Raw genomic sequence first — 27,394 nt, forward strand, 5'->3', positions numbered from 1 at the left:
ACATAGACATGGATACATAGACAATAGGTGCAGGAGTAGGCCATTTGGCCCTCTGAGCCAGAATCGCCATTCAATGTGATCATACTGATCATCCACAATCAGTACCCTGTTCCTGCCCTCTCCCCATATTCCTTGATTCCACTAGCCCTAAGAGCTCTATCTTACTCTCTTTTGAATGCATCCAGTGAATCGGCCTCCACTGCCTTCTGAGGCAGAGAATTCCACAAATTCACAACTCTCCATGTGATAAAGTTCTTCATCATCTCAGTTCTAAATGGCCTACCCCTTAATCTGAAACTGTGGCCCCTGGTTCTGGACTCCCCAGCATCGGAAACATGTTTCCTGCATCTAACGTGTTCAATCCCTTTCTGCCAAAAGAATTGCTGACTGATACTAATACATCACAGAACACAGAACAGTACAGTACAAGAACAGCTCCCCAAGAACTGCAAGAAACCCTATAGTCAAGGTATGTAGAACAAGGAAACCAAAGCACAAGAATAGACCCTTTGACCCACAATGTCTGTGCTGAACATAATGCCAATACCAACACTTATCTACCTGTACAGAACTCTAAAACCCTTACAATGTATGGGAACCTTTGAACAAAATTCATGTGATTTTTAAAATACCGTCTTGGATATGTTTGGATATATTTGTCAATTTGGCATTTTTTGACGAATATCAAAATTAAGCTATTTACTGAAAAAGCTGGCGTTGACACTTAAAGTGGGACTCGAGTCATTGTTTTTTTTAATGGAAAATCTAGCCTCAGTTTTAGCCGCTATTTCTCCATACCCAATGAGTTCATGACCTGTAGGAGATTAAAGCAAGGCCAGAATATCATTCACAGAGTACCCTCATCAAATTCTGAGGATTTATTTAATTTACAAAAGATTCACCTGATAGAGGAAAGCAGGACCTTACAGTCCATTTAGCAGCATCAGTACCGACATGGAAACCTTGGGTGGGGCGCAAGGTCACCAGAGGTTTCCGTTCAGGTTTCGTAAGTGGGACAGGGGCATAAGGCAGAGAGAGGGGGAACCATGAGCTTGTGGTAACTCTTGGAAAGGACATGAATATAATATACAAGCAGTTCTCATGTCTGACACCAGATTGATGTCCTTTTCCCCAAGAACAAAGAAATAAAGTGACAGGGTCCTTGTGCACCTGAGCAAAGAGTTTGTTTCACAAAGCACAGTAAATGGAAAATGAAAAGAGTGCAGTAATGGAACAAAAAGCAATTGAGAAGCTTGGTTTCAATTTGCACAATTTGAATTCCAAATTGTAATTGGACGTTTGAAAGAACGATTTAACAACAAAATACAGTCTGTGACATTTGCCATTTACTCCTTGTCACCAGTTAAGTTACATTTATAGCCCACAGCTTTGTGATCAGCTGTTTCATTCTTTTGATCCTCAGTGGATGTTCTCGTAAGTATGTCATGTATTATTGGTATCTGAGACAGCACAGGCATATGCTTTCCTCTGCGTGAAAGCATTGTGGTAATGAACTAATATTGTGTTATTAAATAAGCCCTTGTTGAGTACCACAAATGTTGCAGGCAGACCACATGTCAGCAAAGAGTTATTTAGCGTGACATTGGAGTATTCATTAGAGCCTAAGTACGTTAAAAAACAAAACTGTTATGGTGAGAAATTCAGTAATTACAATAACAGCAGAAGAAAAGTGTCTTCTGTTTCGTTGTACTTTGCTCATTCCGTACCAAGCTTCAGTGAACTGGAAAATTGGGTAAGTTAACTCAAGTAGGTCCCTCCGGTGCACCTTCAACTGGTTTGTTATGTTCCTGTTTTTTTATTGGGTGTTTTGGGGGTTGGGGGGCTTTGTAACGGTTTAAAATAGCCTACATGTCCTACATGAGAGAAAGGGCAAAACTGTAATTTGCAGCAATGGCATAATCTATCATTGTGGAGATGAAGGATAAACATTGCCTGCTGTCCTTGCAACCCAAGGGTCATGGGAACTGTGCTCTGGGGGGCTCCCAATCAGCTTGTGATGCATTGCGATTAATTCAAATGAAACCTAGCACGTAGTCCTCTTTCTGACCAAGGAGACTGTGGCCATTGGCAATGCTGAGCCTCAGCCATTTTGTTTTAAATCCCGTGATCTTCTAAACCAGCATGGAATATAGATCCAAGGAACTGCAGCTGCTGGTTGAACAAAAAAACCAGACAAAGTTTCTCGCTTCCAGTTTCTTATGCCCTCCTCCCTTCCCTATCAACAATCAGTCTGAAGAAGGGTCCCACCCAAAACATCTCCTATCCAGTTTCTCCCAAACTGCTGCCTGACCCATTGAGTTACTCCTAAGTAGGTATAAACCAGCATCTCCAATTGCTTTTTATTTGCTCTTAATTTGAAAATCAATTCTACCAATTAAGCAAGCAGACAGTAGTGATGGATCTGCAGGGGTTGAATTATAATTTGCACTTGGTCTCATGAGGACCTTTCATCATTCTTGGTGAACTATTATGTGCAATTATTTGAGTTAAATATGCACAGTGGTGCAGCAGTAAAGTTGTTGCCTCGCAGTGCAAGAGACTCAGGTTCAATCCTGACTACAGGTGCTGCGCGTGCAGAGTTTTTTGTTCTCCCTGTGACCACGTAGGTTTTCTCCGAGTCTTCCTGTTTCCTCCCAAATTCTAAAGAGGTGTAGATTAGTAAGCTGAAGATAAACACAAAAAGCTGGAGTAACTCAGTGGGCCAGGCAGTATCTCTGGAGAAGAAGGAATGGGTGACGTTTCGGGTTGAGACCCTTCTTGACTTCTGTAAAAATTGCCCCTGATGTGTAGGACAAAGAGCTAGCATATGGGTGATCGATGGTCGGCGTGGGCACGGTAGGACAAAGGGCCTGTTTCTGCACTAGATCTCTAAACTCTAGTTTAAGGACGATGGCAATCTAGTTTGTTTCCAGACACTTAGCTGACATAGATTACAATAGGCTGGTGACCCATAGAGTAAAATTGCCTTTGACTGATCTGAACTTATTGTGAGATATGTTTATCAACAATCACCCCTGATACAGTCAGAGAAAGCATTATCCACAGAGGAGCATAACACTGTATAAGAACAATTTAATTGTGCACTACCACAAAATACATTTCCTTTGCTTAAACAGTGATTTATAGAACGATTAACCAGATTTGTAACTGTGCCTTATTTATTTAAATGTACCACTTGGATACTCCTGACCAAGAACACCCGCTAAATTTCTATATGAAGTGGTTACCTGTGCTGTGGTGTGGCATAGTGCATCTCCAATAGGCGGCACGGTGACACGGCTGGTAGAGCTGCTAACTCACAACACCAGAGACCCAGGTTCAATCTTGGCTCAGCTGCATGCAGTTTTCCCATTCTTCCTGTGACTGGTGGGTTTCCTCAAGTCACTCCTGTTTCCCCCCACATCCCAAAATGTTGTGGATTTGCAGGTTAATTAGCCTCTGTAAAATCACCCCTAATATGTAGGGAGTGGATGAGAAAGTGGGATAACATAGAAATAGTGTAAATGAATGATCAATGATCATGGACTCGGTGAGCAGAACAGCATGTTTCCATGCTGTATCTCTCAACTAAACTAATCCCAATATGACATTGATGCTAGAATAGTTACTGTTCATGCATCTCAACTACTATCTCTAATGATTAATATGTGAATTAAGATCTTGACCAGTGGGGAAAAAAACAAAAGCCAGCTAATTTAAAGTATAAATGTAAATTATATAACTTTGGTCAGAAATTTAAGGTTGCACCATTTATTATTAGATTTACCACCCTTCCCTTAGCCTTGACTATCTAAAGTGCATGTTGCGTCACCATGAGCATACATGCATGAAATCAGTTCTATTAAATTCAGGAAATTACATGAGGTTTTAACATTGAGTAATGATAACCATATGTAGGTTATGCAGACTGACTCGCAGTGCAAAACTGTTGCTAGTTTCGGACTATTTGATGTTTAAATAGTAATTTAATTTTCGGTCAGTTGGCAGGAAGCTGTTTGAAAAATCCGAAATATTTTATTTAGAAGATGTTCCACTCTGACGATTTCTACTAGGAAAAAATAACAATCCTTTCTCTGGCCCCTCATCATATTGTAAACTCATTCTGTGGAAATCCTCCAAGACATGCTTGACAGCTGAGACCCAGGTAGATGTGGAGCATGTGTAGGAAAGAACTACAGATGCTGGTTTAAATCGAAGGTAGACACAAAATGCTGGAGTAACTCAGAGGGACAGGCAGCATCTCTGGAGGGAAGGAATGGGTGCTGTTTCGGGTCGGGAACCCATCGTACATGGAGTACTACCCAGAAGAATTCAGGCACGTGTCAAGTAACATTTCCACTGCGCAGAGGCCAGGCATTGGCCAATTAAGGAGAAAACAGGAGTGTGTTTAACTATAATAACAGTATGCACTCACCAAGATACGAGAGGTTACCATAACTTAACAAAAAGCCACCTAAATCTGCCAGATACATCCTCTGGATACAGACTGACTGGAGACTGCATACCAGAAGTGAGTGACCACTTCTTGCAAATCAAAGACTTTCTAAATTCTAAAGGCCACATGTTAGGATGTGCTAGCCTCCGATGGCATAGTTTCCACCAGACTAGATGATTGGAGATGATTGATTCAATATTCTTGACTCCCATCTAGGACAGCACAGCAGCGCAGCGGTAGAGTTGCTGTCTTACAGTGCCAGGGACCCTGGTTTGATCTTGACTATGGGTGCTGTCTGTACAAAGTTTGTTTGCTCTCCCTGTGTCCGCGTGGGTTTTCTCCAGGTGCTGTAGTTTCCTTCCACACTCCAATGACGTACAGGTTTGTAGGGTTAATTGGCTTTGGTAAAAATTGTAAAATTTTCCTCATTGTGTTAGTGTATGGGGTGATCACTGGTTGGCGCTGACTCGATGGGTTTAAGGGCTTATTTTCATACTATCTCTAAAGTCTAAAGACAAGAAGCCCACATCATTGTCTTTGCTTCTACTACTTTAAACAGGCATTCCCAGACTTTGGCTCTGGTGCATGTGATTTGCAGAATGCATTGCAGTTATATATCTGGACTAATCCCGCTGCAAATTCCAGACTGATAGACTCCGTTACTAGGAAGTACCACTTGCAAGTTCTCCGATCCATGCACCATATAGGCTTGGAAATCTATTATGATTCCGTCGTTGTCACTAGGTTAAAATGCTGGAACAACTCCTCCAACAAAAAAATAGTGCATGTACCTTAACCAATAGTGTCTAGTGACACCATCTTCATGCACCATTTCTCAAAAGCACTTGGGGATGGGCAGCAAAACATTTTCAGTAACATCTCCCAAACAGTGAATAGAAATGAGAGTATAACCAATGAACTGCAGTTAGACACAAAATTGAGTAACTCAGCGGGTCAATCAGCATCTCTAAAGAAAAGGAATAGGTGATGTTTTGGGTCGAGACACTTCATTAGACTCCATTGGACAATGAGCTACTGGTTTACAAAAAAAAACACACTTTAAGTGCTGGGTAACTCAGCAGGTCAGGCAGCATCTTTGGAGAACTTAGAATGGTGACGTTTTGGGTCAGGACCCTTCAGACTGATTGTGGTGGGTGGAGGGTGGCTTAGAAAGTATGCTCAAAGTGAGGAGGGCAGGGCAAACATGGCAGGTAATAGATGAATATAGGCAGGGAGGGGGAGTGATAGGCAGATGGTCAATAGCCAGAGATGGAATAAAAGGTTCAAAGGTTCAAGGGTTATTTATTGGTCACATACCCCATGCCCCCTAACAATGTGAGACAAAAGGATTGAAGATATGAATAATGAATGAGGGTGGAAGGTTGAGTGGGAAAGGAGGAAGGCAGGAGTGTAAGAGTAAAAGGGCTTTCTCACGGTGCGACCTGATGCAAAACTTAACAAGAGTTTAACATCGTGGGAACCTCCTGCGATAACAGTACGGCATTCGTGGACCACCGGGGACCTCCGTGGCGCTAACGGCAGGTAGTTGTGTAACTTGTTAAGGTCGGGAGAAAATTCAAACATTTTTGAATTTCTCCAAGAGTGACTTGAGCAGCGTTGCAACATTGTATGAACGCAGATGCCAGTGCGATATCCGTGCGATATCCGTAATGACACTTGCGGGTACCGTGGGAACTCCTGCGAACGGTAATATGGGTTGAGCACAACACCGGCTGAAAGGAGGCCATCGAGAAGCAGATGTACGCCTTTGAAAATTTTTTGGCATTGGCTTTTTTAAATGTTTTATGTAAATTATGTTTTTATGTGTCTTGAGTTCTATGTGCAAATCCTTTTCAGTTCCAGGTATCGGAGCGTTGGAAGCAGGATGCGAGAGGCCACTCAGCCACTCTAGCCTGCCCCCCCCACCCACACACACTTACCGGGCGCAGGTGGGCATTGGGGAGTCTGAAGACGTCTGCCATGGTGCAAGCCATCTGGAACTTGGTCATCTGCTCATTGCCAGACCAGTGGAAAACCCCACTGACCAAGGAGTCCAGTAGGGAGGTATTCCGCATCAGCAGAGGGACCGCACAGTAAAGCAAAGCAAGATTCCAGCTGTGATAGTTTTACAGTCAACTGTTCTCCCTCTACCCCCCCCCCCCCCCCCCATCTCTCCCCCTCGCTCACTTCCCCACTCTCACCCACCTCCCCTCCCTCTCTCCCGGGTGGGGGAGAGGGAGGGGATCGGGGGTTGGGGCTCTACACCCACAGGTGGTGCTCGGACAGCTGCTGACACATCAAGGCACGTGGATGGGGATTGAGTGATGGGGGGGGGGTGAGTGATGGGTATGGGGAGGGAGGTGAGTGATGGTATGGGGAGGGGAGGTGAGTGATGGTATGGGGAGGGGAGTGAGTGGAGGTTGGTGAGGGGGGGGGGGGGTGTGAGCGTTGGAGAGGGAGGGGAGAGGGGGCACTGAACTGTAGCCATTGCTCGGACAGCTGCCGGCAAACCAGGACCACATCGGCCACGTGGGTGGGGTAACGTTGCTGCCAGTGGTCTACGCTGGCCATCCGCTCGCACCCCTGCACTGGCCCGAAGAGGATGGTCACCGCACTCTCGCCCCTTCATAAACCTAGCCGCAATAGCTGTAAACTCAAAAAGATAAGGTAATTTACATGAATCGTCTACCGATCCTTCACCATATCCAGAACAAAAGATTGCGAATCTAATTAAGTTAGTCCCAAAAAAGATCTTTGCTGAATCTCCTCTAATGGTGATGTTGTTGACTGAATGGGAATTGTGCCAAAATCAGTGTTCTTTTTCTTTCATTTTAAAGTGTGAATTTTACTTCGGAGTCACGTGAGTGACTACGTGAAGAAGCCCGCTTCCACGCATGCGTGTCATATCGCTACACGCATTGCAACGAGTCACACAGGGGGGAACGGCGTTCCCCAAGCGGGAGATTTGAAAGTCGGGAACAGCAGGTAAGAGACTCTGCGTTCCTTTTTACTACTTACTTTTAGGAGGCTGCGGAAAGCTTGCGGGGAGACCCGTGGAGGGCGAGCAGCCAGCAGCAGCAACAGCACGAGTTTCCCTGGAGGGGAACAACCTGTGCCCGACTTTGCTCCCGCACCGGCAAAATTCACCTCTCGGCCGGGCGGGAAGCAAAGTAAAAAAGGTCCCTATGCCAGTCTCAAACGAGACTGGCTTGGGACCAGTCGCTAGCAGCCAGCACAGAGGCTGCGGGACAGACAGCACGGACCAGCGGTACCGGGGCTCGAAACGCTCAGCGGGTGCAGCGGCACTTATGGAGTCGGAACGGGACGTTCGGGCTGAAAACCTTGTTCACAAGGTAAGCACCAGGGTCCAGGGGATCTATAGGAACAGCCGGGGTTACCGGCTGCGGAACTGCCGCGAAGGACCAGGCCCGTGAACACCGGGGTCGGTCCAAGCGGCTCGAACCCGACACAGGGAACGACGGTCACCGGCGGGAGAAGGAAAGTCGGGAACAGCAGGTAAGAGACCCTGCGTTTCCTTCAACTTACCTTTCTAGGTGCAGACATGGACCAGGTCCATGTAAGGTGCAGAAGGCCGGCGGGAGAACCGCGGAGGAGCGGCAGCAGCAGCGGCAGCAGCAGTGGCAGCCGGCAGCCGGCAGTTGCAGTAGCACAGACAGCAGCAGTGGCAGCTGGCACTTCGTGAGGAGCTGGCAACGGCAGGAGCAGCATGGGCACATCGATTCCCGGAGGGGGAAAAACACCTGTGCCCAACTTCGCTCCAGCATGGTGAGAAAGTTCATTTCTCGGCAGCAAAGGACTTGGCAGTTGACTGGCTGCAATCTACTACAAGGGACCAGTATGTGAGTACCAGGATCGGTCCCAGTGGGGTTTTAGTTACAATAATCGCTTCTCGGCTTTTTGGCTAAGATCAAGTGTAGTATCTGTTCTTATCAGTTTAATATCTGATACACCCCTTATCTAGGGACTATATATATTATATAAAAACTATAGTAGCTGTTATCATCAGTTTTATTGTCTTATATGTCCCTTATCTAAGGACCATATAAGTAGGAGTGCCCAGAATTGAGGGCATTAGAGTGAGGTTGGCCGGCTGCAACGACCACTAGGGACCAGTACCGTCAGTACGGGGGGTCGGTCCCAGGGGTCTAAGATAAAGGAGCAGCCAGGAGTGCTGAGAGCGTTGGAGCCGGGTTAAAGGAATAGATGGAAGCAGCTGGGCCAGTTATCCTCCACACCAGCCATATCCACTTCACGGAAGGAAGGACAAAACTGGAGAAGGTGGACCATGGAACAGCGGGCAGCCAGCAGCAGCCAGCGGCACTTGGATCAACCGTAGTGGGATCAGCTGTGCCCGATGTCGGCCCCGCACCGGCCAGATCCATGTGACCGAGCGGTAGGCTAGACACAAATCAAACAAGGTAGTGGACTCGGAAGGGTCCGACTTTGCATAAAACCGCCGGCAACCAGTGCCCGAGAGGGCTGGAGCGGGAAGAAGCGGTGTATGGAGCCTTGCTCCAACGTGATAAACCCACAGCAGTACCTCTTTGAGGGCTGCACAATGCTTCTACCCCATCAGAGGGGAGCACTGTGGGTCAGTTCTGGGCTGACCTGCAAGAGGGGTCCGCAGAACAAAAGACAAGTGGGCAGCAGTTTAGCCCCACATGGGTACCCCGTGTGGGACCCTAGAGATCTCTAACTCTATAAAAAAGAGTAGGCAGGACCCTGATGGGCCAGAGCCTGGTAATACAGCGTCCCATGATCCTAACACAGCAGGGACTCTGCTGGACATGGTGGCCGATTACTTTAGCCAAGTCAAACATGGGTAGACTTGGATCCAGGATGGCAATAGTATTACTATATGTCTGGCCACAAACGCCAACAAGAAAAATTTACAAACACTGGCCAGACATCTGCCACCTGGCAACGGTGAGGCATTACAGGTGCCCAGTGTAAACCAATGCATTTGGCAGCATATGGACGAACATCAGGAACCAGGACCTCAAGATCCAGAGAACCTTCAAGGGATTGACGGAAGGCATCATAGCACACACCAGCACCCTGGACTAAACGTACGTAACCAAAGACCATCAAGACGCACTAGATCTGTTTAATAATATGCAATATAACCTGAACTACACGTGGAAGGCGGCCATTCAGCCAGCACTAGGACCCCAAAAATGCTACCATTTGCAAATAAAAACCGTGTGTGGACTAAGCCAAGACACTGGGGCTCATCAAGGCCAGCGCAAGGGCCTATTTTGGAGCATGATACCAGCCACAGGCAAGGCCATAAAAAATGTGGCTCATACCAGTAGCAGTGTCAGAAATCAATATAACCTGCAGGATCCGTTTTAGGGTATGGCCAGGGCGGCCACCCTGGAAGATGCGGAAGCCTCAACCTCCCACACAACCCCGAACAAGAAATATTAAACCAGAACCTTATTTTCAAAAAACCAAGGAAATAACAAAACCACCGGTAACCAGGGAGGTAGGTGGGTGGGGTTTTCTTCTGTTAAAATAGGGACCTACGAGGGTAGGGGAGGTTGCAACACTACAGTTATGTATGGTATATAATCACTACAGATTCATATAATCTCAGCAGTATTCAGGGTTATCTGATAGGGTTTTTCTCATCCCATTAACCACAGTACATCATACACCAGAAGGGCATTTTTGTCCTTACATAAACCAAACAATCTAAAACCCACATGGTGCTACAAGAATTGTACACAAAAGATGGGATTGAACATATTTATTAAATATAAGATAGAGTAGGGTTGCAGGATTATCATTGATTTTAACCCTAAACACATTTGTTTTAGATATTCATTTTAAGATGGATGCTCTTATTATTGATATAGACTTGGTGTCAGTTGTGGGTTTCTATATGGCAGGCATTGACTCAATAGAGGAACTTTGGCAATATAGAGCTTACATAAGGGGCAATCATTAGCCCCATTATTATGTACTAAAATTCGTAAACCAGCTTGGCATTGTTATGTAAATAAGCCATAGGGTGAGGTTTTCCCCCGTTCGGACCCATCATTGGGGTACTAGGGATAATTCAACCACACTCGGCATCTGGAATTTTCAGAGTACCCGACTGACCTTCTCAATCATGGTATTTCAGTCTTACAGGGGATGGTGTTAGAACCATGTTCCCTATGAACATTGCCAAAAAATTATTGATTTATCCAGTGACTGGAGGCAGTCATCCATGCCATAACACTATGGATTTATTGATTTGTAGAGTCTAACAGACCCACTACACTGTCAGACAGGACGATGAATCTCATCTCATCTGCACTAAGACTGTCAACACGGAAGCAGTACCTTGGACACATCAAGAAATGGGGCATATACTGCTTGGACAACAATCTCGACCAAAAGGCCAAGAACATTCTGGCCGTATTGGAATTTTTACAAGCCTCCATTAGGATAATCGATGGAGCTACAGTGCCTTCAATAGTGCCACAAGTGCACTCTCCAATTACCTATCACAAGGAACGGAGCGGCACGCGGTGGAAACGCCCCCCTGGTAAGAAAACCAGGTACTCCGAAATCTGGGACGTGGGTGTCGTTTCTCAACATGCTGAGGAGCCTGTAGCTCATAACAGCGTTGTCACTTCAGTAACAGTCCAGGAAGATGGTTATGCTCATGGTGTTATTTACCGCACAACAAGTCCAGCCATTAAGCAAACTGAGCCTGGACTCCCTGATCATCTCACCGAGAAACTGGTGTTGTCATACAGGATTTAATAAAAGAAAACAGATCGGGTTCCTCGGGTCAAGTGTTTGAATTTATGGTACACCCCTATGGCAAACGACTGTATAGCAAGACACATCTAACAATACATAGAATATACTAAGAACATTCGAGGTCAGAGAATGGAGTTGTTTATCTCTTACAAGAAACCGCATGAAAGGGTCATGACTCAAACTATATCAAGGTGGCTCAAATAGGTCCTAAAAATGGCAGAAATAGACACTAATGTTTTAACTCTCATTCCACCAGGGCTGCAGCAACATCCGCAGCAAAAATTGTACAGGTACCCACAGACCAAATCCTCAGAATGGCAGGATGGTCATTAAAAAAGGGTTTTTCCACAGGTTTTATAATAAACCAGTTATTTTTTGGAGCCATCATTGTATTAAGAAAACATTTTATGTTCAACAAAATAATTGCCCGAAAGGTTACAGGGCTATGATTCTCAAATTTTTAAAAAATGTTATATATTTTTTCGTTATACCACACAACTCTTTGTATAATTGTGTTTAAAATTACTAATGATGCTCTCTCCCAATACCCAAGGCAGTTTGTGAAGCATGGACTCGTTCCACGGCATGAGGTCACAGAGCTTTGAAATCTTCACGTAGTCACTCACGTGACTCCGAAGTAAAATAGTAAGATTAAACGAGAACTTACCAGTTTGAAGTTTGATCTGTATTTTATGAGGAGTTACGATGAGGGATTACGTGCCCTCCGCTCCCACCCTCTTATGATCATATCAAAAACTGGTATCTCTTTGGTAATCTTACTATGTTAGATCATTATAGGTTCCTGTGACCTCACACCGCTGCTTTGAAGTATGACACGCATGCGTGGAAGCGGGCTTCTTCACGTAATCCCTCATCGTAACTCCTCATAAAATACAGATCAAACTTCAAACTGGTAAGTTCTCGTTTAATCTTACTATTTTGTTGGCAAATTGCAGAATAATAGTGTTTAATTGCACCGTGCATACCTAATTTATAACACATTCTTACGTTAAGTGTGTAGTTCCTCCATCATTATCATGATAGCAACTAACAATTCATCTTAAATTACTCAAACCCCAAACCTTAACAATAGATGAATTGTCTACATGAAACTTAATCAGCACAAACAAGGAGCCGGAACTTGGAGCATAAAGAAACCAAACTTCTGAAACTTCAACGGGTTGATCAGCATATGTGAGGGGAAAGGTATGGTTGATATTTCGGGACGAGAATCTGCATCAAGACTGAGAATGTGAAGGGGAGACAATAGGTGCAGGAGTAGCCAGCACCGCCAATCACTGTGATCATGGCTGATCATCCAAAATCAGTAACCCGTTCCTGCCTTCTCCACGTACCACTCGACTCTGCTATCTTTAAGAGCTCTATAGGTACAATGCAAATCTTGCTCGCAGCAGCATCACAAGGCTAGGTTTATGAAGGGGCGAGAGTGCGGTGACCATCCTCTTCGGGCCAGTGCAGAGGTGCGAGTGGATGGCCAGCGTAGACCACTGGCAGCAACGTTACCCCACCCACGTGGCCGATGTGGCCCTGGTGTGCCGGCAGCTGTCCGAGCGATGGCTACAGGTCAGTGCCCACCCTCCCCTCCCTCTCCAGATTCAGATTCAGATTCAAGTTTAATTGTCATTGTCAGTGGACAGTACATTGACAACGAAATGCATTACAGAGACAACGAAATGCATCCAACGCTCACACCCCCCCCCCCCGTCACTCACCTCCCCTCCCCTACCATACCATCACTCCCCCCCCCCCCCCCCCCCATCACTCAATCCCCATCCACGTGCCTTGATGTGTCAGCACCTGTCCGAGCACCACCTGTGGGTGTAGAGCTCCAACCCCCGATCCCCTCCCTCTCCCCCACCCGGGAGAGAGGAAGGGGAGGTGGGTGGGAGTGGGGAAGTGAGCGAGGGGGAGAGATGGGGGGGGGGGGGGGGTAGAGGGAGAACAGTTGACTGTAAACTATCACAGCTGGAATCTGGCTTTGCTTTACTGTGCGGTCCCTCAACTGATGCGGAATATCTCCCTACTGGACTCCTTGGTCAGTGGGGTTTTCCACTGGTCTGGCAATGAGCAGATGACCAAGTTCCAGATGGCTTGCACCATGGCAGACGTCTTCAGACTCCCCAATGCCCACCTGCGCCCGGTAAGTGTGTGTGGGTGGGGGGGGCAGGCTAGAGTGGCTGAGTGGCCTCTCGCATCCTGCTTCCAACGCTCCGATACCTGGAACTGAAAAGGATTTGCACATAGAACTCAAGACACATAAAAACATAAATTACATAAAACATTTAAAAAAGCCAATGCCAAAAAATTTTCAAAGGCGTACATCTGCTTCTCGATGGCCTCCTTTCAGCCGGTGTTGTGCTCAACCCATATTACCGTTCGCAGGAGTTCCCACGGTACCCGCAAGTGTCATTACGGATATCGCACAGATATCGCACTGGCATCTGCGTTCATACAATGTTGCAACGCTGCTCAAGTCACTCTTGGAGAAATTCAAAAATGTTTGAATTTTCTCCCGACCTTAACAAGTTACACGACTGCCTGCCGTTAGCGCCGCGGAGGTCCTCTGTGGTCCACGAATGCCGTACTGTTATCGCAGGAGGTTCCCACGATGTTAAACTCTTGTTAAGTCTTGCATCAGGTCGCACCGTGAGAAAGAGCCATAATGCAAATGAATGGAAATTTCCAGATAGCCAAGACCAGTGAGCCGTCCATTGATATTTGATTCCCGCCTGTTCCCCGAGGCAGCTTATTGCAGTCACTGACAGTGCCCAGTGACTCTGAGTGGCATGGTGGCGTGAAAATATTGATCATGGATAGACAATAACACAAAATATAGATGACTTAGATGTTCTTATGACATAATTGTGCAAAAATATAATGAATTTGATTATCTTGAGAGTGGATGTGTCTGGAATGTGATCGATTGGAATGTAGCCGCTGCCATGATTTAAGCTGTTATTGGCAGGCAAGACACAGCCGATTCGTATCGGGGCCTAAATAACATTTTTCGCATCATAAGATTAAAATGAAGCCACACCAAAAAGCAAGATAATATGTTAAATAAATAACATACCTTTTGTTTTGTCCTGTACTTGCGACTCGTGATATTGAAGACGTTTAAGGCGTTTTTAGTTGTGTTTAAGTTCAATTCAGCGACGCAATTGACCAGCACCATTTTTTTTTAAACGGGGGTGGGATCGCACGACAGATTTCCATCATCAGCTAGCAGTCCGAGCAAATTCCTCTCCGACAACCAATACAAACCTGCATTTTAATCACCCCCCACCCCCCGCAACGTCCCCCGCCAAAGTCTCCGGAATCGCACGCATAGGCAGCAGGCAAATCTGCGGCGCCACTGATGGTAGGTTGTGTAACAACGCTAGATAGTGCTAGTGTATGGGGTGATCGCTTGTCGGTGTGGACTTGGTGGGACGAAGGCTTGTTTACCCGGTGTATCTCTAGTCCAAAGTCTTTCATGGAGTCAAAGAACTTGTAAATAGGTGAGGCTTTGACTAATCGCAGATATTTAGGTTGTTTGCTGGTGTATTTCAAAATTAAACCTCACTCTTTCCTTACTACATTTAAAAGATGCATCATGTGACTTAGACTGCCAGTCATCTGGGTTTATCAGATCATTTGAATGGTTGACCCTCAAGCAAAGATTAATGGTATCGATCCATCTATCTGCTGGATCTCAAAGGAGGCCAAATGGATCGAACTAAACTACAAAAAAAAGAAGCAATCATGGTTGAAAGTATATAATAGACCACAAGGTAGAACCTATGATATATGGGAGAATTTGTAAGAATGTGCAGAAGTAGCATCAGTGAAAGATTTCAATTGCATTAATATTAACAGTAATGCAATCACCAATAGATATATGGAGGTGCACAGTGATGCTTAGAGGAACTTTGACAGCCAGCAAGCCCAACAAGAGAGGGGGCAATTCTGGACTTAGTTTTAGAGAGTGAAGGTGGGCAGCTGGAACCGGTGTTCATTGTGGTGGCAATCATTGGTGAGGCAGTCTTTAAATACAGATAAAAGAGCAGAAAAGATTTTAAATTGTTGGAAAACATTTTAATTCAATGATACTTTATTGTTCAGCGAAATGTTTTGTTTTTGCTTCCAATCTGATAAAATCATACAGCATACTTCAACAAGGCAATACATAAAGAGGCAGCATGTTTCTAGCATGACAAAGATTCAACAGTTCATAGTACAGTCTTATCATCTAGCACAGGCTTTCAGATAGGCACACACAGTGCATTCAGAAAGTATTCAGACCCCTTCACTTTTTCCACGTTTTGTTACGTTAAAGCCTTTTTCTAAAATTGATTTCTTTTTTAATCATCAATCTACACACAATACCCCATAATAATAAAAGCAAAAACAGGTGTTTAGACATTTTTGCAAAGTAATTAAAAAGAAATAACTGAAATATCACATTTACGTCAGTATTCAGACCCTTTACTCGGTGCTTTGTTGAGGCACCTTTGGCAGCGATTACAGCCTGAAGTCTTCTTGGGTATGACGCTACAAGCTTGGCACACCTGTATTTGAGTAATTTCTCCCATTCTTCTCTGAAGATCCTCTCAAGCTCTGGCAGGTTGGATGGGGAGCGTCGATGCACAGCTATTTTCAGGTCTTCCAGAGGTGTTCGATCGGGTTCAAGTCCGGTCTCTGGCTGAGACACCCAAGGACATTCACAGACTTGTCACAAAGCCACTCCTGCATTGTCTTGGTTGTGTGCTTAGGGTCGTTGTCCTGCTGGAAGGTGACCATCTGCCCCAGTCTGAGGTCCAGAACCTGGAGCAGGTTTTTATCAAGGATCTCTCTGTACTTTGCTCTATTTATCTTTCCCTCAATCCAGACTAGTCTTCCAGTTCCTGCCAGCGAAAAGCATCCCCACATCATGATGCTGCCACCATCATGCTTCACTGTAGGTATGGTATTGGCCAGGTGATGAGCGGTACCTGGTTTCCTCCAGACGTGACGCTTGGCATTCAGGTCAAAGAGTTCAATCTTAGTTTCATCAGAACAGAGAATCTTATTTCTCATGGTCCGAGAGTCCTTTAGGCGCCTTTTGGCAAACTCCAAGCGTGCTGTCATGTGCCTTTTACTGAGGAGTGGCTTCCGTCTGGCCACTCTACCATAAAGGCTGGATTGATGGAGTGCTGCATATATAGTTGTCCTTCTGGAAAGTTCTTCCATCTCCACGGAGGAACTCTGGAGCTCTGTCAGAGTGACCATTGGGTTCTTGGTCACCTCCCTGACCAAGGCCCTTCTCCCCCAATTGCTCAGTTTTGCGAGGCGGCCAACACTATGAAGTCCTGCCGGTTCCAAAGTTCTTCCATTTAAGAATGATGGAGGCCACTGTGCTCTTTGGGACCTGCAATGTTGCAGAAATTGTTTTATACCCTTCCCCAGATCTGTGTCTCGACACAATCCTGTCTCGAGGTCTACAGACAATTCCTTCGTCTTCATGGCATAGTTTTTGTTCTGACATGCACTGTCAACTGTGGAACCTTATATAGACAGGTGTGTGCCTTTCCAAATCATGTCCAATCAATTTAATTTACCACTGGCGGACTCCAATGAAGTTGTAGAAACATCTCAAAGACAATCAATGGAAGCAGGATGAACCTAAGCTCAATTTTGAGTGTCATAGCAAAGGGTCTGAATACTTATGTAAATGTTTTGCACTATTATTACATTTATTGTATATTGTATTGTATATCTTTATTGTCGTTTCCTGAGTATTCGCATACCCAGAGGAAACAAAAAAACGTTGCTCATTCAGTGTGCATGAAAAATAAATAGAAAAAAAAAATAAAAAAATACATGTATCATGAACAAATTTAACACTCTACTAAACATTCAACAGGCGTTCCGACCGACAGCGGCACAACAGTGGCTCTGCTGCAGTGTGGGGGTTTGTGCGCGATACTTGGCAGGGGGCAAAGTCCATTTAGCAGTCTTATAGCCTGTGGGAAGAAGCTGAGGAGCATCCTGCTGGTTTTGCAGCTAATGCTCCTGTACCTCTTCCCAGATGGCAGGATGGAGAAAATGTCATGCGATGGGTGGTAAGGGTCTTTGATGATGGAGATGACTGCTGATACATCTCTTCCTGTATATGTCCAGCAGGAAGGGGAGTGGAGCACCAATAATCCTGCTGGCGGTCTTCACTATCCTGTCTAGTTGGTGCCGTTCGTACGCCTTGCAGCTCCCGAACCAGGAAGTGATGCCATAGGTCAATGTGCTCTCGACAGTCCCCCTATAAAAAGTCCGTAGGTGTGTAGTGGGGAGGCCTGCTTTACGTAGTCTTCGGAGAGGGTGAAGTCGCTGCTGGGCTCTTTTGACCAGAGCTGTGGTGTTGGCCGTGGACGTCAGGTCATCAGACAGATGTAGTCCTAGGAACTTCATGCTGCTGACCCTTTCCACATCAGCTCCGTCGATGTGCAGAGGTGTATGGTGTTGTTTCCCCGCCCTCCTGAAGTCAACCACCATCTCCTTAGTTTTTCCCACGTTAAGAATGAGGTTGTGGGATTTGCACCAACCTGTGAGCAGGTCCACCTCCATCCTGTACGCCGATTCATCATTGTCACTGATGAGACCCACCACTGTTGTGTCATCAGCGAACTTGTTGATGAAGTTGTTATCGAGTCTGGCAGTACAGTCGTGTGTCAGCAGACTAAACAGAAGGGGGCTTAGGACACAGCCTTGGGGTGAGCCAGTGCTCACGGCTATGGTTTTTGATGTCCTACTGCCCACCCTGACTGTCTGCTGCCGTTGCGACAGAAAGTTCAGGACCCAGTTGCATGTGCCAGCATCAACCCCCAATAGCTCCAACTTCTCCACCAGCTGCTGCGGAATGATTGTATTGAAAGCAGAGCTGAAGTCTATGAAGAGGATCCTGGCATAGGTATTTTTCCGATCGAGATGTGACAATACGAGGTTCAGTGTTGTTGAGACTGCGTCCTCTGTGGATCGGTTGGCTCTGTAGGCGAACTGCAGTGGGTCTAGGTCGGCAGGTAGACTATTTTTGATGTGCTGCCTAACTAGTCACTCAAAACACTTCATTACAATGGGTGTTAGGGCCACTGGTCGAAAGTCATTATGGCAGGCTGGGTTTGGTTTCTTCGGGACAGGGACGATGGTGGCACTCTTTTGTTTTTTTATATATTTTCTGAACATTTTTTGTTGTTGATTATCATGTTTGACAAGTCTTATGTTTACAGATCGTGCTACTGCAAGTAAGAATTTAATTGTTTCATTTTCAGACTCTAGACTCTTGGATATATGGAGGAATATGGATCACAGAAGAGATGAATTTATTTTGCCATCATGTTTGGCATAGACATTGCCAAACATGGGTGGGTTCCTGAGTTGTACTGTTTTATGTTCTACTGAGGCAGAAAACGGTGGTGCAGCGGTAGAGTTGCAGGTGGTTGCCGGAGGTTTCAGGTAGTGGAAGCAGGTAGGGAGACTGACAAAAACCTCCGGGAACCGCACGGAAACCTTGGGTGGGGCGCAAAGTCTCCAAAGGTTTCCATTCAGGTTTCCTAAGTGGGACAGGGACATTATACAGCGCCGGAAACTCGGGTTTGATCCCGACTACAGGTGCTGTCTGTACGGATTTTATATGTTCTCCCCGTTAATGCGTGGGTTTTCTCCGAGATCTTTGGTTTCCTCCCCCACTCCAAAGACATGCTGGTTTGTAGGTTAATTGCCTTGGAGTAAGTGTAAATTGTCCCATGTGTGTGTCGAATAGTGATAATGTGCAGGGATCATTGGTCGGTGCAGAGTCGGTGGGCCAAAGGGCCTGTTTCCGTGCTGTATCATCACCTTAATGCAGTTGTACACTATAGAGAATAAAGTATCTGGAATTGTTTGTGAAAAGCCCTGACCTGCAATGCTAATGACCTGGACCTTCAAGGCTATCGACCCTGACCTGCAAGGCTATCGACTCTGACCTACAAGACTATCAACCCTGACCTGCAAGGCTATCAACTCTGACCTGCAAGGCTATTGACCTGGCCCTGCAAGGCGATAATAGGATGGGCTGCCCTTGATCGACTGACATAGACTTGCTGGGCCAAACAGAACGGTCTGTGATACAAATCTTTGAGTTTAGCTTATTATTTTCATGTACAGTGAAAAGCTTTTTTTTAGCATGCTCTCCAGTTAGCAAAAAAACTCCACATGATTACAATCAAGCTGTCCACAGTGTACAGACACAGGATAAAGGGAATATCCTATAGTGCAAGATAAAGTTCAGTTAAAGTCCAATTAAAGATAGTTTGATGGTCTCCAATGGGGTAAATGGGAGGTCAGGACCACTCTCTAGTTGGAGAGAAGACGGTTCAGTTGCCTGATAACAGCTGGGTAGAAACCATCCCTGAATCTGTAGTCCATGAAATTTCCAATATCTCAAGCCAAAGCTAAAGCAGTTTGAGATGTTTATCAGCCAGCCTTGCTGATGGGCATTCAGGCCCAAAATAGCAGTCACTTGTCATGTTCATCAGCAACTTATTTTTTGTCAGCCCTAAAGCACGTTGGAGCTATCAGTCCAGCAAACTACATCATTTCTGCATTGAAAAAACACAGACGAAGAGCCATTGGCAACAGCAGCGGTAAAGTTTACCAATTGTTCATTGAGCTTGGTGCGCATTTAGCACTGACAGTCAATCAGTCTGTCTCGCTGACAGACTCGAGGTTTGGACGAACAGACCCAGTCATATCGATGAATGGGCTTGTAAAGTTTACGCTGGGAGGCAGATTTGTACTCATCTGATTCTGTCTTAATTTGGGTCTTTGAACTGAGGCCACTCAGTCAAAGTCGACACGAGCTGCCTTTATCAAACCCATTGTTTACAGTGGCCTACAGGTAGCCAGTAACAGAAATTATGGCAGACTTCACCCACACACTGTTGTTGCTTGCATTTGGAATTAGCAGTGACAAAATTAAATATAGATGTGAAAATGTTGGATATTGGGTACTTTGTTAAGATAATAAAATTGTGACACTGTTCAGTTTTCCTTTTAATCATTGCTTCCTCATCACCTGAAACCATTGTGATAAGAACAACGATGGTTTGTTACAGCCAGCATCCTGTAATTTAAACATTTTGTTTCAGAGCATTGCCCACAAGTAGTTTAGTCACTGCACATTAAATTGCATACAGCTCTCTATAGCTCAGCCCTGATTGGCTTTATTCATCTCCATGGAAAGAGACGCTGGTTATGGTGAGGAACTAAATAAACCTGCCCCAAGATTCATCTGGACAGACACTCCCCGACATATGCAAAAGCCAACTTATATAAACTCCAACTTACAGTGAACAATTCTGGCAGTTTGTAATTTCCACTACACTGTACGATCACTAAAGTTTACATCAGAAACAAGCCAGCAAAGGTAGCGTGCTTACCCAGAAGACCATGTGCACCACAGAAACTGTCCCGATGGCAAGACGGTACTCAAGCCAGCAATGGCGGCCATACTTACCCAGAAGGTCACGTGATGCAGAAAATGCCCTAGAAACAGCCAGATGCTGCTGAGACATTTAATATTCTCAGTAACAGATACAAAGTCACTCAGCGAGCCAGCCAGCATCTCTGGAGAACATGGAAAAATACATTTTTGGTCAAAACACTTCTTTATTTTGTGCCGTTTACATATGTGTTGTACTGCTGCAAGTAAGAATTTCATTTATTCCATTTTGGGACATATGACAATAAAATACTCTTAACTAAGTCAGTTATTTCAGGCAGGAGATGGGAGTGGTGATTCTGACAAGTAAAATTTGACTTGCGTAAGGGTTCATGGAACATAACCCTGAAGAAGGGTCTTGACCCGAGAAGCCATCCATTCCTTCTCGCCAGAGATACTGCTTGTCCGGCTGAGTTATTCTAGCTTTTTGTGTCTATCTTTGGTTTATACCAGCATCTACAGTTCCTCTCTACACATAAGCTTTAAATAAGTGGGAGACTGTCTGTACTTTGAATTCAATTGAAATATAGAGCATGCAAAGAGGCCCTTCGGCCCTCCAAATCCATGCGGACCATCAATCACCCGATCACACTAGTTCCATCTTGTCCCACTTTCACATTCACTCCTTACACACTTAGGGGCAAATTTACATAGGCCAATTAACCTACAAGGCAACATGCCTTTGGAATCTAGGAGGAAACTGGAGCACCTTCAGAAAACCCATACGGTCACAGGGAGACTATACAAACTCCGTACAGACAGTGCCCATAGTCAGCATCAAACCTGGGTCTGAGGCACTGTAAGGCAGCAACTCTCCCATTGCCCCACTGTGCCGCCCTACTTGGATATCCAACTAACGAGGAAAGTATTGGGTAATACTTCCTTCCACATTGTATACAGCTTATTGTGATAACTTAAAGCATTCCCTATGGACAGAATTGAATGCATCACCCTCCCCAAATACCATGTACATGTGGAATTAATCAACAGCACCTTATACGCAGAGAAATCAAGCCATTCCATGATACAGCATAGGTCCCTCGCACCATGCAACGTGCATGGAGAATGAGATATGCTGTGTTTAACACAAGCAAGGCATTAATAATTTGTCCAATATAGCAAAGATGAACCAATTGTGCAAGATAAAAAATAACCCTTTAGGCTGTCTGCCATGATGTTAGAGAATAGAAGTTGCATGCATTCATTCATCAAATGCAACTCACTACAGACCAAGTTGTTGTTCCTGGCAAATGGAAGCACAACATGACACGTTATTCTAAGTAATAACCTAATCCCTGATATGATGCCTAATAATTTGAACCAATGACCTAGCATCACATTTATGTAGACTTTCAGTTCAGGCCCATTGATAATAAATTATATCACAAATTTATTAGCTCCAGCACAGGAAGGGAGGTACAGTGATGCAGCTGGTAGTTTGATAAATCTGTAAAATGTCCCTTGTGTGTAGGTAGCCTATGGAGCGGCACGGTGGCTACAGCGGCAGATTTCCTGCCTTACAGCACCAGAGACCCGGGTTCAATCCCGACTATAGGTGTACAGAGGTTATATGTTCCCCCATGACCTGCATGGGTTTTCTCCGGGATCTCCGATTTCCTCCAATTAATACATCGGGAGAAGAGATAAATCAGCCATGATTGAATGGCGGAGTAGACTTGATGGGCTGAGTGGCCTAGTTATGCTCCTAGGACTTATAAACTCCCACATTTTTAGGGGGGGGGGGGGGGGGGCCACGGTGGCGCACCAGTAGAGTTGCTGCCTTATAGCGCTTGCAGCGCCGGAGACCCGAGTTTGAACCCGACTACGGGTGCTGTCTGTACGGAGTTTGTACGTTCTCGCCTTCACTGCATGGGTTTTCTCCAAGCTGTTTGGATTCTTCCCATACACCAAAGATGTACAGGAATGTAGGTTCATTGGCTTGGTGTTTGTGTAAATTGTTCCAAGTTTGTGGATTGGTGGTTGGTGCAGATTCGGTGGGCCGAAGTACCTGTTTCTGCACTGTATTTCTAAACTAAAGTAAACAAAACACCAAAGACATACAGGTTTGTAGGTCAATTTGCTTGGTATCATTATATATTGTCCCTAGTGTGTGTAGGAATGTATAAGTGTGCGGGGATCGCTGATCGGCACAGACTCGGTGGGCCGAAGGGCTCGTTTCCATGCTGTATCTTTAATCTAAACTAAACCAACTCAATGTACAGGTGATCGCTGATCAGCGCAAACTCAGTGGGCCAAAGCATCTGTTTCCATGCTGTATCTCTAAACTAAATTAAAGTGATTTACCATTGTCTTAAAAGCAATTTCACCGATAAAATCAGTTTGATGCGAGGATGATCCACAATTCTAAAAATGCTGCTGAATCAATGACACTTGGCTGGATATCTGCTGAATAGGTATGCCATTTTTATTAGGTCCTTTTGCACCAGTTTGGATGCTTGAGGCTTATTGACACTATTAACTACTATAAAGTCTATAGCATCACCAGGATTAGCAATGAGCAGTACACGTTAATTCAGGCTAACTTCTAAGGGGGATAGGGGGATCATGTACACATCCATCACATTGAAAGAACAGACAGGCCTCTTTCTTTCCATCCCAATGATGGTGTTTCCAGAGCTCAATCCTTTCTCTCCAGAGATGCTGTCCAATCCATTGAGTTACCACAGCACTTTGTGTCTAACTTGTGAACATTGTGATTTATGAGCTAGAGAAATAGTTCTAGACATCCTAACCACTTCCTGACTTGGTTTTGATCTGTTCCATTTAAACACTGAGCTTTCCATTGAACATTTGTTCTGAGTTTATCCCTTTAAACTCCTGCCCCAGCTCCAAGTTTTATTTCCCCTGCAAACTCCTGCAAATTTGAGAGGTTGCCACCTCTCCAATTTGTACATGGCCAAATCTTTCCAATTAGAATAACAACCTCTGTCACAGTATAAAAAGAGCTCCAATCAAGGTCTAATGACATTCATATGTGCAATGGTATTAAACTAATCAATCACATCAGCTTTCCCCAAATGCCTGCAGCATTTGATGTTGTTGTCCAGAGATTCCCCAAAGCCACGGTGAGTGTCTTCTTCTGACATGTATTTTATTCCTACCTGTTGTGTTAAAGGCAGATGACCCTTATACTTGTTACCTTTTCTGCACAATTAGCTTTGAAATCCATTTGTCCCTTACCCTCCCACCCCTAACATCCCAACCTGTAAACCACAGGAGCCATTGTGAGCCTTCGTCTTTGTATCTGTGAGTTGCCACTTCAAAATTCTCACCCTATTACATATCTTCCACTGTGGTGTCACTTTTCCCCCAGCTTGATACTCACCAATACATCTACATTTCTTCAACGATTTACCTTTCATCATCCAGAATGTTTTAGATGTAAAATTCAGCCATTGATAGCTGTATCATAAATCAGCTATCAACCACATTTGCTCAAGTTTCAGTTGCCTCTAATCATGTGTTTGAATCAGTATTATTATTGTCTAATGAAAATCAGAGTCATGAAGTTTTGAGTCATACAGCATGGAAGCAGGCCCTTTGGCCCAATCTGTTTTTGGTGACCAAGATGCCCCATTATGCTAGTCCCATTTGTCTGCACTTATCTGTCAACCTTTCCTATCCATATGCCTGTCCAAATATCTGTTAAATGTTATAGTACCTGCCTCAACTAGTGGCTCTTTACACATACCAACAACCATCCTCTGTGTGGAAAAGGTTGCCCTTCAGGTTCCAAGTAAATCTTTCCCAGCTCAACTTGTACCAATGTCCTCTGGTTCTTGTTTCCTCCACTCTGGATCAATCACCCTATCTATTCCCATCATGATTGTGTACACCTTTCTATGATCATCCCTCAACCTCTAATGTTTAACATTGTAAAGCTGCCTATATAAATGCAAGTTGTTCTTGAAAATTCCTTTCAGGTGCAGCATTTCAGCTTCAGTTTTCAAGGCTGCTCACTCATGAACTGCAGTCTAACTGTGGCCCCTTAGGTATGACAGTGGCACAATGGTTAGTGTCATAACTGGCTACGGTAGCAAGAGCTGAATTAAATCATGAGTTTTTGTGACATGAAGGGGATGGTTGGCAACCTGTGGGATTAAATTCAGTTGAACCTGTCATCTTCACACATCTTTGATTCTCCTGGAGGTCCATGGGACCCCAGTCACTTTGACAATGTTGTCTTGTGCCTGCCAAGCCAAGTGCTTGTGGGAGAAGCTTCCCTCCCTGGTTTATATATTTTTCCTTCTTGCGCCAGTGCCTTCAGAAACTATCTAATAAAATAACTTTTTTTTTGGCTTTTGTTGCTGGCCATAATTGTGCAGCACTTCATATGTATATGTCAAGTTAACTATGCTTGGAAGCTCTTGACATTTTGATTGAACAGATTGCAATATTGACCTTGCAGCTCTTTGGTTATATATATTCTAAGATGTGCAGGTTATTATAAATGGATAAGTGCTATATGTATATACATGGATATAGCGCTAACATAAACAATTTATTTGTACATGTATGGTTGAGTCACTTGTCAGTCAGAGCAAATACCAAACCTTTCTGTAAACCATACTCTTTAGAAATATGTCATGAAAGTTGTGGAGTAACTCAATAGGCCAGGCGACATCTCTGGAGAACGTGGATAGATAATGTTTCAGTCGTGACCCTTCTTCAGATTGATTGTGGGGGGGGAGTGATTATCAGTGAAGAAAGGTCCACACCTGTCACGTCAACTATCCATGTTCTCCAGAGATACTGCCAAACCTGTTGGGTTATTCAAACACTTTTGTATAAATTAGCTTCTGCAGTTCCCTGTGTTCTCTTTAGAAATATATCCCTTTTTCTTAATTTGGTCTCTGACCAGCACCGTCTTACAAAATGTGTGCACTTGCACATTTACATGCATTCTTTATGGGATTGGGAAACTAACATAAAAGAACACAGAAAGAGTGTAATTGACGAATGAAAGTGTTCTTCTCAAATGCTACTTTGCATGATTTTGGTGATGGCTCTTCATGGAAAGCATAGTGTTGTGAGTGGGTGAGAAAGTGGGATAACATAGAACTGTTGTGAATGGGTGATTGATGGATGGCATGGACTCGGTTGGCCGAAGGGTCTGTTTAGAAGCTGTTTCAATCAACTACATGCAGTTGTCTGGAATAGTGTCCTACTTCCTCCTTGCCTGTCAGCTGAAGCCCTATTATAGTAATCATTGTAATCAATGGTTTGTTGATTGGACTCCATGGCCAGTGTTGCTTGTATCAATAAAGTGAGCAGGTTTAAAAAGGTTAAATATAGCCACCTTGGGCTGCACAGTTACATTTAACTTTATACACTTGGTATGCAGGCTGACCTGTCTAGGATATTCACAAGATCCTGGATGACAAATAGTTCTCAAGTATGCAGGAGAAGCAAGCTTTATGCCAAATTAAGAGTTTTATAGAAGCATGTCTTGCATATTTTATAATGAGTGCAATTCCAAGATGAATAACTACAAAACATGGTTGCTGAGCAAGCTTTAGGGTGACTAAAACTTGAACTCTGCTGAATTTCCTTGATATTTGGTTGTAATTATGTTTTCATGACTTTGCATTATTCATTGTTAATGACCAATGCTCCTAAATTTGGATTAAATATCATTAGATCAGCATTCCTGGACCTGCTCTCTCCAAATAGGATAGGTTGAAAGGTCTGCAGCTGAGTGGAAAGGTGTAACATCAAAATCTGTTTGTATCGAAAAGTGAGGCTGTGTGGGCCCATAACTTGCTAACTCATGCCAACAGTTCTATCTGATACATTATTACGTTTTCATCAAGCTTGGGAATGATATGCAAATGCTGAGTCTGAAGAACGGTTCTGATCCAAAACGTGGCTGATCCATGTCCTTCTGAGATGCTGTCTGAACCATCGAGTTACTCCAGCACCTTGTTCTATGCAGCGATCCTAAACTTGTCTTGAGCTGGGACAGCACTCAGTTCTGGATTTCATATCAAGTCCAGAGATGGAACAAAAGTTTGTTGCAATTTTCCTCACTTTGGCTGGGAATCTACCTGTGCAATTAGCACATGTGCTTTCAAATGAGAGGAAAGTGTGCGATGGAGGATAAGAATGGGAAGCTGCGGTTTTAAAATATTTACTTTAATGTTTGTTCAATTTATTTTTGAATGAAACTTGAAAATATTCAAAATTAATTAAATTTTAATTTTTGATTGCAACCAAATGTCAAATGCTCCTAAATTTGTATTAGATGTAATTAGCCTTCCAAGACTTGCACACTCTCAATATCCAATACATTCACGGCTGAGGTTTATGCTATAACCGCATGGTACACCAGGACCTATTATTAAGGGAGGCCTTGACATTTTGGTTATGGATAACCTTCAAGAATTGTCTGTTATTCACTTACATTAGTATTAAGTAAATTTAAAGTTGTTTTTCTGCAACGTAGTTGCAAATGCATGTGCTGAGCCATTCATGGTTTGGGCCATTATTTTCAACCAGATGACAAAGTTACTTTGAAAGATCCAACCTGCACATTTAAAGATTTAAATTTAGATAATCATCAAAGAGAAAATCATGCTTCAAGGATTGGTAGTTTTTGGTAGAAACCTCTATCAAAAGCTCACTAA

At 44.3% G+C, this 27,394-nt stretch overlaps 1 protein-coding gene and 1 pseudogene across 1 annotated transcript in view; both read left to right on the forward strand.

The window, feature by feature from the left end:
• astn1 (astrotactin 1) overlaps positions 1–27,394 on the forward strand; it is a 1,772,582-nt gene that overhangs the window by 983,202 nt on the left and 761,986 nt on the right. The window lies entirely within an intron of this gene.
• On the forward strand, positions 8,359–8,466 carry LOC129701317 (U2 spliceosomal RNA; annotated as a pseudogene).

The sequence above is a fragment of the Leucoraja erinacea genome, chromosome 10, assembly GCF_028641065.1.
Source record: "Leucoraja erinacea ecotype New England chromosome 10, Leri_hhj_1, whole genome shotgun sequence".
Classification (NCBI taxonomy): Eukaryota; Metazoa; Chordata; class Chondrichthyes; order Rajiformes; family Rajidae; genus Leucoraja; species Leucoraja erinaceus.